Source organism: Miscanthus floridulus, chromosome 17, assembly GCF_019320115.1.
Source record: "Miscanthus floridulus cultivar M001 chromosome 17, ASM1932011v1, whole genome shotgun sequence".
In the NCBI taxonomy this organism is placed as follows: Eukaryota; Viridiplantae; Streptophyta; class Magnoliopsida; order Poales; family Poaceae; genus Miscanthus; species Miscanthus floridulus.
In genome coordinates, this window is record NC_089596.1 from 74,613,874 (window position 1) to 74,626,868 (window position 12,995).

The window sequence follows — 12,995 nt, forward strand, 5'->3', positions numbered from 1 at the left end:
ATATCAATAAAGGATTCAAGAACTCGGTTCCAAAGGACTAATCGACACAGTGGAGGAGATCAAGAACGGGGGTCCTGGATCACTGTAAAAGGATTTGTCACCATAGTTACAATGAACGATTCAGTTCCTAGATGGAAAACTAAACTCTAAACAAAACCCAATTGTGTAGCAGCAGTGGTGGCTGTGTTTATAGTCTAAGACTCGACCTAGGGTTGGGGACGGCCAGGGGTTGGGCGCCCACAACTTGGGCTTAAGGCCCGACACGATACATGGCCAAGTTGGCCCAAATAGGTGATGTAGCACCTTGCCGTGGTCACACAGAATGATCCACGGACCTTCTGGAGCTGGGACCAGATCCAAAACGATGGCGTCGTCGTCCCCTTTCCAACGCATCCAAGAACGGCCCATTTCGATGTCGTATGAGGAAGTTATGACCGAAACAGTGACGACGTGTCTGCTGAATCCGAGGGTGACGTGGCAGCTGAGTTGGGAACGAATTGGAACTTGGGGAAGACCATGGCGTCGGTGTGTCCAGCGTGGTGATGTCCTCATCATCCTCCCCTTCTCGAATTGGAGTCGTCCTCGACTCCATCTTGGCGATGTCCTCATCATCCCCTCCTTGTAGAATTGGAGTCGTCCTCGACTCCATCCCATCATCAGCGAACTCCTGCAAAAGGTTAGTGACAGCAGGCAATGCACCAGACATAAAAGGTTGACAAAACATAGTATAACATGGTGCATCAGGATTATCACATAACTCAGCAGTAGCAGGAGTTGTAGCAAGAAAAGCACCTCCTTTTAACTTAATCCCATTATTTTTAGCAATGTCTGTTGGAGGTTTATTTTTTATCTCATTAGCATATTTAATAATATCCGTAGGAGACAAAGGCAACAATGTAATTTTCTTGTCCTTATGTATGATAGTGTATGTATTAGTTCTACCATGGTGTAAAGCATCATTATCAAATTCCCATGGGCGACCTAACAAAATGGAACAAGCTTGCATAGGGATAACATCAAAATCAGCAGTATCATGATAAGAGCCTGTGAAAAAGCTAATGCGTGCTGATTTAGTTACCTTAGTCTTACCACTATTATTGAACCATTGAAGTTTATATGGATATGAATGTTGTCGTATGGTCAAGCCAAGCTTGTCAACCAAATCTGAACTCACCAAGTTGTTGCAACTCCCGCTATCAATGATAGTGAGAACACGACAACCCTGCACAATGAGATACATGTGGAACAAATTGTGGCATTGGATCTTCATCTCTTCTTCATGACCCACACGTGTACTCAACACACGCTGCACAAGAAGGCTAGGGTAGTCCACGGCAACAGCCACGGAGTCAATGGTGATGGCCTCCTTGTCATGATCGCCCTCGGTGGGATCTGCATCAATGTTAGCAGCAAGGGCTAAATCATCTTCAACATCACTAGCACTTACATATCCATCCTCGGTAGCAATGAAAGCGCGACAACTGGGGCATTCCTTCATGACATGTCCCATGCCTTTGCATCGGTGGCAAATGATTTTAGAGCTGGATGAGGAGGAGCTAGTAGAAGCACCCGGAGTGCCACCTTTCTTCAGCTGTGGAAACTGCACATTAGACAATTTACTTACCCTAGAAGAAAATGGAGGTGTAGATGGCTGTGGTGCAACAGGAAGCTTGGGCGTCTCCGGCTCGGAACGCTGCTGAAAATTCCTCCCATTGTTAGACCTAAAAGGCTGGTTTTGTTTGCGTCCCTGTACTTCTCATTCGGCCTTAATAGCAAGATGATACAATTGGGAAAAATTACGCCATTCTTTGTAATCAAGTATGTTCTGTATATCATGGTTTAAACCACCAAAAAATCTAGCACTAGCATCATCATCTTCTTCATTTATACCACAACGTGCTAAACCAATAAGCAATTCTTGATAGTATGCATCTACTCCTTTATCACCTTGTTTTAAAGTTTGTAGTTTCAAACGTAAATCACGTTGGTAATAAGGAGGAACAAAACGAGATTTCATACGTTGCTTTAAAACATTCCAAGTTTGAGGCACAGCAGCAGCATTATTAGCATTGCAAAGATCACTCCACCAGAACAAAGCAAAATTAGTAAACTCACTAGTAGCAAGTCTAACTCTATGCTCAGCAGGAACATTATGAGAATCAAATTTTTGTTGAACAGCAAGCTCCCAATCTAAATATGCCTCTGGATCAATATTACCAGCAAAAGGAGGTAGACTAAATTTAATTTTAGCAAAAGGATCATTATTACCATGATTATTACCTGCCATACCGCGACGATTGAAGTTGAGGCGGCGACGGGCACCACCGTCAGCATACGCATCTTCATCACCAAAAGCAACCGCATCTTCATCATCAGCACGATAAGGTGGAGGGCATTGCTCAAGCTGTTCAATGCGGGTGACCAGATTGTTCACGTTGCGCGTCAGCTCAGTCATAAGATTGCGTTGTTCAGTCATGAACGTTGCAAGCTCGCCCTTGGACACGCACTCATTGAAGTCCGTCGGAGTTCCTACCATGGTTAGAAGATAGAAAAAAACAACACCAAAGTATTATCCCTATCAACTAAAAGGAAACAAGTGGTGGTGATGGTGGTGAAAGTGGAATGCAAAATCACAAGCGGCTTACCACCGTCTTGCCTGTATTCTTACCAACGCCAAACAGGAGCAAAACCAAAGTGGTGAAGCAATCTGTTGTTGAGCGTGGGTAACAGTTGCAAGATGAACCTGTGCTGATAGAAGAATATGTGGAGCTATGGGTAGGCACACAATATGACAGCAAGGATTAGTAATTAACGAGTGCAGAGTAACGATTGTTCAATCTAGATCCAAAGTACAAATCATAGGTGTTGGCTAAGACGTGTCGAGACGTAGCGCAACAAGGTGAAAACAAAGGACGATCGAAAGAACTCACAGAACAAGCAAATAGCCCGGATTTCTCCTTTTTCCTGAATTTTTCCTAGATTTTTCCAAAAGGCACAAGTAGGAAATAAACTTTTTTCACTATTTTTTTATACTTTTCTCTGAACAAGGATCACAAAAGATGCAACCACAAAAATTGGCACCTACAACTGAGGTGGGATGTGGTCTACAGAAATTCAACACGTTCTCCAAAAAGCGTGCAAAAACTTTGACAATTTTTTTTTCTATATTTTCCTGAATTTTTTTGGCAATTCTGATGAAACCAAATAGGGCGAAGCCAAGTTTAGGTTGGGTCCAAATGGTGTCAAGAAGCTGCACAAAAAATTTTAGATTTTTCTGATAAACGAGCGAAAAGTTATGCCTGTTTTACCGAAGGTATCTCAAGGTATGTTTTTCGAGAGGCACAACACGGCGGTGGCAGTTAGGGCAAAGCGTCCCTAAACTCTAACACCGATCACAGCAGTAAGTATTCGCCTGATGATGTAAGGAGGGCTGCGATGCAGGCAAAATAAGAGCGGCTGGCAACCTATCTAGGGTTTGCGCGGCGGCAAGAAGTTACACAAGGCGGCTAGCAGGGCAAGTCGAGTAATGTGGTGGCTTCGACTTGTTGTTTGGGAACGGTGGATGGGATAGCGGCCGAAAACAAAATCACAGCAACGGGCGATTGAACTACGACCACGAACACAATCCTAAACCAGCAACAAGACTCGACCACGGACACAAACTCAACAACACGAATCTAAAACGAAATTGCAAAGGCACAAAGGGCGATAGGACAGCGGAAATTGAAATATTTTTGGGCTTTTTGTAGACTCTAGGTAATGAACAAATATGAATCTAAGGCAAACGAGATTATACCTCGCAGTAAACCTAAAATATCTGATACCAATTGATGAGTACAGGCCCGATCTTCCGAGAGGTAGCCGGTAAGTTCGATTTGTGGAGATCTCGACATTGGCGATCCGGCTTCAAATCAGACATGATTCGAACCCTGCAACCATTATACCACTACTCCGTTGGTTATCAACCAAGCACAACTTGATTGACCTCGCCAAGAAGGCTTTTCCTGCAAGCGAATCGAAGAGCACAAGCAAGAAGGTAAAACACGCAATCTGAAATTACAAATATGAATGACGCGAATATCAATAAAGGATTCAAGAACTCGGTTCCAAAGGACTAATCGACACAGTGGAGGAGATCAAGAACGGGGGCCCTAGATCACTGTAAAAGGATTTGTCACCACAGTTACAATGAACGATTCAGTTCCTCGATGGAAAACTAAACTCTAAACAAAACCCAATTGTGTAGAAGCGGCGGCGGCTGTGTTTATAGTCTAAGACTCGACCTAGGGTTGGGGACAGCCAGGGGTTGGGCGCCCACAACTTGGGCTTAAGGCCCGACATGATACATGGCTAAGTTGGCCCAAATAGGTGACACAGCACCTTGCTATGGTCACACAGAATGATCCACGGACCTTCTGGAGCTAGGACCAGATCCAAAACGATGGCGTCGTTGTCCCCTTTCCAACACATCCAAGAACGGCCCATTTCGATGTCGTATGAGGAAGTTATGACCGAAACAGTGACGACGTGTCTGCTGAATCCGAGGGCGACATGGCAGCTGAGTTGGGAATGAATTAGAACTTGGGGAAGACCATGGCGTCGGTGTGTCCAGCGTGGCGATGTCCTCATCATCCTCCCCTTCTCGAATTGGAGTCGTCCTCGACTCCATCTTGGCGATGTCCTCATCACCTTTGGGCTCACCAACATCGACAATTGGCACCCACCATGGGGCCCGTGTGCGCTGATCCCTAGTGAACCAGATGGCGTAACTCAAGATCAACATCCTTTGTGGCAACTCGATGGATCGTGTTGACATCCTTCGACAACCACGGTGCATGTCTTCGTATGTGGATTGAAACCGCCAAGCTTCGACTACGTCCGTCCTACTTCAACATGAGATCAACTTTGTTCCAGCCGTTAAGCGAGCTACCCGCATCACCAACCAGATAACGCCATACGCTGCCGACCAGACATTATGTCTAAAGCTAAGTCACACTTTAATATTCTTCTAAATATTCTCCAATCTCCATATATCGCCGCAATGTTTCTCTGAGCTATTTTCTCCATGTTTGCTCTCCAAATGATTTTCTTTCATGTATATCATCTTAAAGATGACATACAGCTAAGTCTAAGACAAATCCCTGAACAGTCATGTTAATGCTCGGATGTCCCCAGAGACGGCCCTATCTCTGGCTCCTCCCTACACTTGCATGAGCGTCTACCCTCTGCGTTATGGGTGGTCGACAACGGCTCCTTAGCGATGCTTTGTTCTTCCTACACGCACATGGGCTCTACGCTCCATGTTATGGTTAATGAGCTAGGTAGGGCTGGAGACTTAGCTACACACTAACTGGTCAGGCGGTTTATATTAAATATAAATACATCTTCACACCAACTGATCACTGAGCTGCATACGCTATTTCATCATCATTGCTGATTTTTCTTCGGAGTTCATATTTTTTTACATCATGTACTATCCATTCTATATATTTGTATTGCAGGATCATCATCTAGGTGATTGGACCACCTGGTGCTCAGGCTTCTCCACCGATCAACTAGTTGGACCGCTAGGTTCATGGACTTCATCGCCGACCAGTTGATCGGACTATTCACTGGTCGCTTCTACTCAATGCTCACTTCACCGCCGACTAGTTGACCGAACTGTTCGTCGCTCGTGCTTCATCGCCAGCAATGCTAGGGACTCCTCGGTGCTCAGACATCAGCTACACCAAGGACTCCTTAGTGTTTGGATTCTTTGTGCAAGCATCACCAGCTAAGCCAAGGACTCCCTTGGTGGTCAGATCTTGGTACATCTCATCAGTGTGCTATCAAGCTGCTCCATGCTATTTGGATCAAGGTGCGGATCTTGGGCAGCACGTCTAGGGTCTTGATACACGCATGTCAGATGACGTCGATAAGCTTTCAGACTTCTTTTCTTTAACCCTGCTATAAGATTCATTCTTCATCTTCTAGTAGGCTTGGGGACTAAGTGGCTACACTTCACCTTGCGGTGAATGTAGTACTTATTTCTTGATTTACCCTCCTTATTGACAGAGCCTAAGTGGCAACACTTCTCCTAAGTGGAAGAATTTTTAGATTTTAAACTTGAGCTCCTTACATCCTTATGGCAAGCCATACTTGGTTCACACTACTCAGCGACAGTTCACGCTGCTCGGCGATGGTACACACTGCTCGACGATGGTTCACATTGCTCAGCGACAGTTCACGCTGCTCGGCGATGGCTCACAACTGCTCGGTAACTCATTGCGGTGGTCGAACCATGAGTTTGACTGCTCGGCTTTGTTTGTACCTACTTGAACAAGCTCAAGACAACATTGCACAACGGATACAAGGTACTTGGGGACTAGCTATGGAGGGTACGACCCTAAATACCCATGGTAGACCACATGGGCTACGCCCCCTAGGGCGGCCTAGCTCACAAGATGAAGCCTTGCAGGGCACGACACTGCTTGGTGTCTCCCGTAAGACACCGGGAAGATATCTTAAAGATACTATGAGATCTATTAGGATATGTATGATCCCATGATTCTTGTAATCTATTATTACTTTCCGATTATCTCTTAGATCTAACTGACTTGTAACCCTACCCCTGGACTATATAAGGCGGGCAGGGACCCCCTCCAAACACACACAATATCATACTATAGCCAATACAATCCAATAGACCATAGGAGTAGGGTATTACATCATACTGACAGCCTAAACCTATCTAACTCATGTGTCTCTGTTGCCTTCTTATTCTTGATTACATGCATCTTTGCCGATCAATCTACCTTCGTGGGATACCCACCGGAGGACTGCCAACGATATTCTATCAACACATCTCATAGCAAGCAACATATGAATATATATCCAATTCAATCAACTCATATGCACCCAAATGAATGAGATCAACTAGGGATATACCTTGATTAGCTCATGATCATCCATATCAAGCTTCAACTCAATTATTTGTAAGCCACCAAATAATTCTAATAAATCATCCACAATATGAATGTTGCACTTGTATGTTGATAGCTCTTGGACTTCACTATCTTGTCATGGCATTGGGATAATAATCATCACTTGTCAATACTTGGCTCAATCACATTATCAACACAATGAATACCACTTGAACCAAGCCTCCAATGCCCACGGTACCTATAAATAATCATCCACTTTTTGATGGTACCCAAACTAGTTTGGGTCCTCTCAAGTTAGGTGTAACATACTTAGGTGTAGCCTTAGTATGAATAGCGGGATGTTTTGCAATTACAACCAATAAGGTACCATTACCATCCTTCCTAAGCATAGTATTTGCATCAATTGAAAAAGGCTTAGGTGAGTTACCTAGGGGACATGAATGTGCCATGTGTCCCCTTTTCCAGCATGAGTAGCACTTTCTCTTTAATTGAGCCTTCTTTTCCTTACTTAAGTGGTGCTTCTCATTGCCTTGCCTCTCATGAGTTGCTTGAGCCTTCTTCTCAAACTTGGTAGGACACTTTGAGGTAAAGTGTTCTATATCTTCATATTTGAAGCACTTGATGTGAGCATACGCCTTCTTCTCTTCTTGAGTTTTGCCCATCATCTTAGCATCTTGAGTAAGCATTGGATGCCTTGCCTTTCCACCCATTCTTATTTTGTTCTTCTTTATCATCAAGTCACCACCATCTTTATGGTTGATCTTAATTTGCTCTTGGGGTATTTCTTCTTGCTTAACTTGTGACTTTGGTGGAGGCTCTTCTTGTTCCTTCACCACTTGCTTGGTTGGGCACATAGAGGTGAGATGACCCCATGTGTGGCACTTGAAGCATTTGACATGCTTGAGACTCTCTTCTTCTTTCTTCAACTTGAGCTTCTCTTCATTGGGGCAACCATTTGCAAGATGTCCCACTTCATGGCATTTCAAGCATATGAAATGAGATAGCCTCTTTTGTTCTTGTTTCTTCATCTTTCTTTCTCTTTTTCTTTCCCTCTTTGTCATGCTCTTATTGAAGCCAAGGCCATTTTTGTCACTGAAGTTTCTTTGGGTCTTCATTGTGTGCTCAAAGGTGACTTTTGAGTTGTAGCACCTCTCTAATTTGTTGCTCAATTTCTTCACTTCATTCTTGAGCTCATTGTTCTCCTTCAAAAGGTAGGTCTCACAAGACAAGGAAGTAGAACAAGCATCTATATGTGAAGAGCATGGCATTTCTAATAAATCATCACAAGAGGTGGATACATTCTTCTTGCCTACATCACAAGGGTTAGCAACAATATGTGATTGATCAATTGACCTATGTGATGAGCTCTCACTAGTTTTGGATTTTTCATTTGAAACCTCTTTAGTGAGAAAATCATGGTCTTGTACCAAGTTATCATGAGCAACACTAAGTTCCTCATGAGCCAATTTTAGCTCCTCATGTGAACAAGTAGTAACATAAAGTAGATGCTTTTGTTGTCCACATGTTTTCTTTAGAAAAGAGTTTTTATTTTTCAATTTCTTGGTTTTAGCCATCTCTTTTTCTAAAGTTTTGATCATACGACCAAATCTATCTAGAAGATCCTCATATGAATCAAGATCAATCAAATTTTCATTAGATACCTTGGTGTCACCTTGTGACATGAAGCAATGTGATGTAGTGGATGAGCTTGTAGATACATCACTCTCATAGCCTAAGCATGATCCATTATCATCACCATTAAGTGTGCATGGAGTAGCATCACTTGTGGCATCATCATCAATCTTGTCAAGTGATCTTGTGGTATGATCATCATCATCATCACTTGACCATGAGGTGGAGCAATCTTTCACAATCACTGAATTGTGGTTATGCTCCACATCCTCATGTGCCTCCTCCTTGGGCTCATCATCATCATCATCAGAGACCATCTCATACTTCTCATTGAGATGAATCCAAATCTCATGAGCGGTCTTCATGTTAATGATCTCTCCAAATATGCAATCATCCAAAGATCTATACATGATGTCAATAGCTTGGGTGTTGAGATCTAGGCATTTCTCTTGTGCTTGAGTTATATTATTTTCATCCAACACATGAGAAAAGCCTACATCTACCATCCACCACATTTGAGGGCAAATAAACTTAAAATTATATATCATCCAATTTTTTCACCGTGCAAAGTGTGTGCCATCAAAAATGGGTGGACACTCAACATCTAGCCCATAAGTCACCATCCTCTCAGGTCGGTGAAGACCACAAATAAGAGACCTAGCTTTGATACCACGTGTAGGGTCGAGATGGTGGACTAGAGGGGAGGTAAATAGTCCTTTCTAAAACTAAACGCACCGACTAACCAAAACAAATATAGAATTAAAACTATCAGTCTAGCTAAGACTATACCCTTCTATATAAGTTTATGAGCACCTTATAAAGATCCTAATTAGGCAACAAAGGTGCCAGGCTAGCTAGAGCTCACCTAAACAATTCTAGTAGCAAGGTCACATAAACCAATGCAACTAGTACTCAAGCAACTGGGAGAGCTCCAACACAATCTAGTAAGCAAAAGCACAAAGCTCCTAAGCTCACTAGCAATGCTCAATAATAAGGCTACACAAGCCAAATGAGAGAGCTCAAATTACTTAGCTACATAAACTAAGCAATGTGACTAACAAGGTTACTCAAACCAAATTAGTCACGCAAGGGAGCTACTTCTATGCTACACAACCTAGAAGGTAACTAGCAAACTACACAAGTCAACTAATTACAAGAGCAACTACACAAGCACAATATATATGAAAGTAAATACAAGCTTGTGTATGGGGAATGCAAACCAACGGGATGACAAGGTTGACACGGTGATTTTTATCCTGAGGTTCACATGCTTGCCAACACGCTAGTCCCCATTGAGACAAGCTCTAAGATTGCCACCGGTCCTATTGCTAGTGGTGACCCGCAAGTCACACTCTCCCATGTGGAGTGCTAACCACAAGCTCTAGCACTTGACATGGCTGGACCACTTGTCGCCCTTCACGTCTCGCTCTACTAGAGTTGCTCTTCGTGGCTCCCATGGGGCGAGCACAATGCCCCTCACAAATCCTTCTCTGGAGCTCCACATAATCTTCTAGCGGGCTTCATGACAGAGAACTCACCACCAAGCCATCTAGGAGGTAGTAACCTCCAAGAGTAACAAGCACCACCGGCTTGCAACTCGATCACCAAGTGCCACTCGATGCAACCTCACGATGCAATGCACTAGAATCGCACTCACTCGCAATCGGATCACACTCTTGCAAGCACCAGTGAGTTAGAGGGCATCCAAGCACACCTACACAAGCCACCAAGGCTTAAGGGTGCCCAGCTACTGGCCAAAGGCCGGCCAACACTTCTATTTATATCCCTACGGGCTAAACTAGCCGTTACCCCTTTACTGGGCGAAACTCAGGGCGATCGGATGCGCAGGTCGTTATGACTAGATGCGCCACCCTAGAGTCCAGTCGCAGATCATCGTCCACATGGCGCTCGCATTCAACAAGAGCTGCTAAATCCCAATGATCGGCTCTACGTGCCAACGGTCAAAGACTGATCGGACGCATCGAAGGCATGACCTGACGCTGCCACGCCATGTCAGATCACACGCACCAGCTCTCAGCCACCACTTGACCAGATGTGCAGATGCACCACCTGACGCTGTGCCACCATCGAAGTCTGATCATTTCCAGAGAGCTTCCCGAGCCTCTGTTTTGCGACCAGACACGTCAGGTGAGTTACGATCGGACGTAGCACTTGAGTCCGATCCTTCACCGCCCGTCACATGTCATTGCCATGCCTGCGCCACTACATCAACATACGTCACCACCGATCGGATGCACCCTCAGCGCGTTAGGTCACCTCTTCGTGCCAGCGTCCGGTCACATGATCGAGACCACGCTCCCTGAAAGCTCGAGTTTGGTTTTGGTGAATGATGAAACCCTAAGTGCTAACCTAATTTATCAAGTGATCATGAGATAGGTAGCACCCAATTGAGGGTTTGGCGTGTGAGGCCAATTAGCGCGTGAACCTCCAAGTGAGTGAATCGCCACAACGAGGACTAGCTTGCCAGCAAGCAAGAGAACCTTGGTAAAAAAATCATTGTGTCATCATTTGATTCTGAGGTGATTGGTCTTCATTCTTGTGATTGATTGGCTCCTTCCTCGACACGATGGTATAACCATCTTGCTCACTCTCTTTACATTACCGCAAACTAGTTGTCAAGCTCTTTAGTGTAGCTAATTGTGAGAGCTTGTTAGTTTGGTCAGTGTGGCTCTTTAGTTAGCATTTGAGAGCACACTAACTTAGTGTAGTGACATAGCTATTGTGTGGATACAAACTATATAAACTAGAATTGTGGTAGGTAGCTTGCAATTTTAATAGGCTAGCGTAACACTTGCTTCACCCCATAATTATCTAATCGGTTTGTTAAGTGTTGTTGTATAAATTTTTAATAGGCTATTCACCCCCCTCTAGCCATTAGGACCTTTTACTCCCTCAGCTTACACTAACTAAACACGTAGGTCCTGCCGACGCCTGCGTCCGGTCAGTCACAGTGACATGTTTTGCCTCTGTTTCTTTGCCGAGTTGATCCATTTTAGCTCCAACTTCTTCTCCTTTGCAAATATGCCAACACCACCAAGTGTACACCAATATGTGTATATGTGTTAGCATTTTCACAATCATTTTTAAGGAGTTAGCCACTCAACTTGCCACGCCACTTGATCCTATCAATGATGCAAACATAGATCACTCGAGTGGCACTAGATGACCGATATACAAACAAGTTTGCCCCTCTTGATAGTACGGCCATCTATCCTAAACCTAGTCATAAACTTCTCTACACACCTATGACTAGTGAAATAAAATGCCCTAGGTTATAATTTTGCCTTGCACATTCCATTCCATCTCCTTTAGTGTTGATGTGACACATGCACCAACCAATCACAAATGATATGATCCACTTCATATCATCACATGACTGTATTGGTTCATCGATCTTGATTTCACTTGCTCTTTACCGTTGCTTTGGTCCATCGGCACCAAGTCATTACTCAACTTACCCTTCACACTTGCAACCGGTATGTCGAGCCAAGCCTTGTCTTGATCTTCTCTACCTTGGTCACATGACTCAATGTCATGTCTCATGTGCAATGAGCTCCTTCATCACCACATGTGTAAGCTTTGCAACAAGTCTAAGCCATTTCACCTCCATGGCAAGTATTGCTCACACACATGTACTTATGAACTAATCACCTATGTATCTCCCTCAAACACATATTAGTCCACCTAGATTGTCACTCAATTACCAAAACCAAATAAGGACCTTTCACCTTGCCAAGCTCCTCATGGTCTTCCTTTAGACTCTTATGAGATGCATTGAGCTCATCAAAGGCTTGCTTAAGGGCTTTTAGTTCCTTTCGCAAGTCTTTGCATTCCCTTCTCTTAATGTCAAAATGTTCTTTAGCATCTTCCAACATGTCAATTAATTCATCTTTAGTGGGTTCATCATCATTATCACTTTCACTTTCATTGTCATGTTCCTCATCACATCCATCATTATAAGATTGTACCTTAGTGGCCTTAGCCATAAAGCAAGTCGATGGAGTGTCGAAGAGAGAAGGCTTCTCATGATAGCAATGCTTGCAAGAGCCTTCTTTTTTGTGGTCTTATCATCATCACTATCATTATCATCACTTGAGGAAGCATAACTATCCCAAGTGACCACATATGAACCACCCTTCTTCTTCTTGAATGTCATCTTGTCCTTCTTCTCCTTCTTGTCCTTCTTGCCCTTCTTATCATCATGTTCATTCTCACTATTGTAGGGGCATTGAGCAACAAGATAATCCTTGCTACCACACTTGAAGCACCTCCTTGCTTCTTCCTTGCTCTTGGATGATGCCTTCTTCCTTCTTGCACGATAGCCCTTCTTCACTATGAGCTTGCTAAATCTCTTCACAAAAAGAGCCATCTTCTCATCATCCATATCATCAAAGCTCAAGTCTTCATCTTCACTTGATG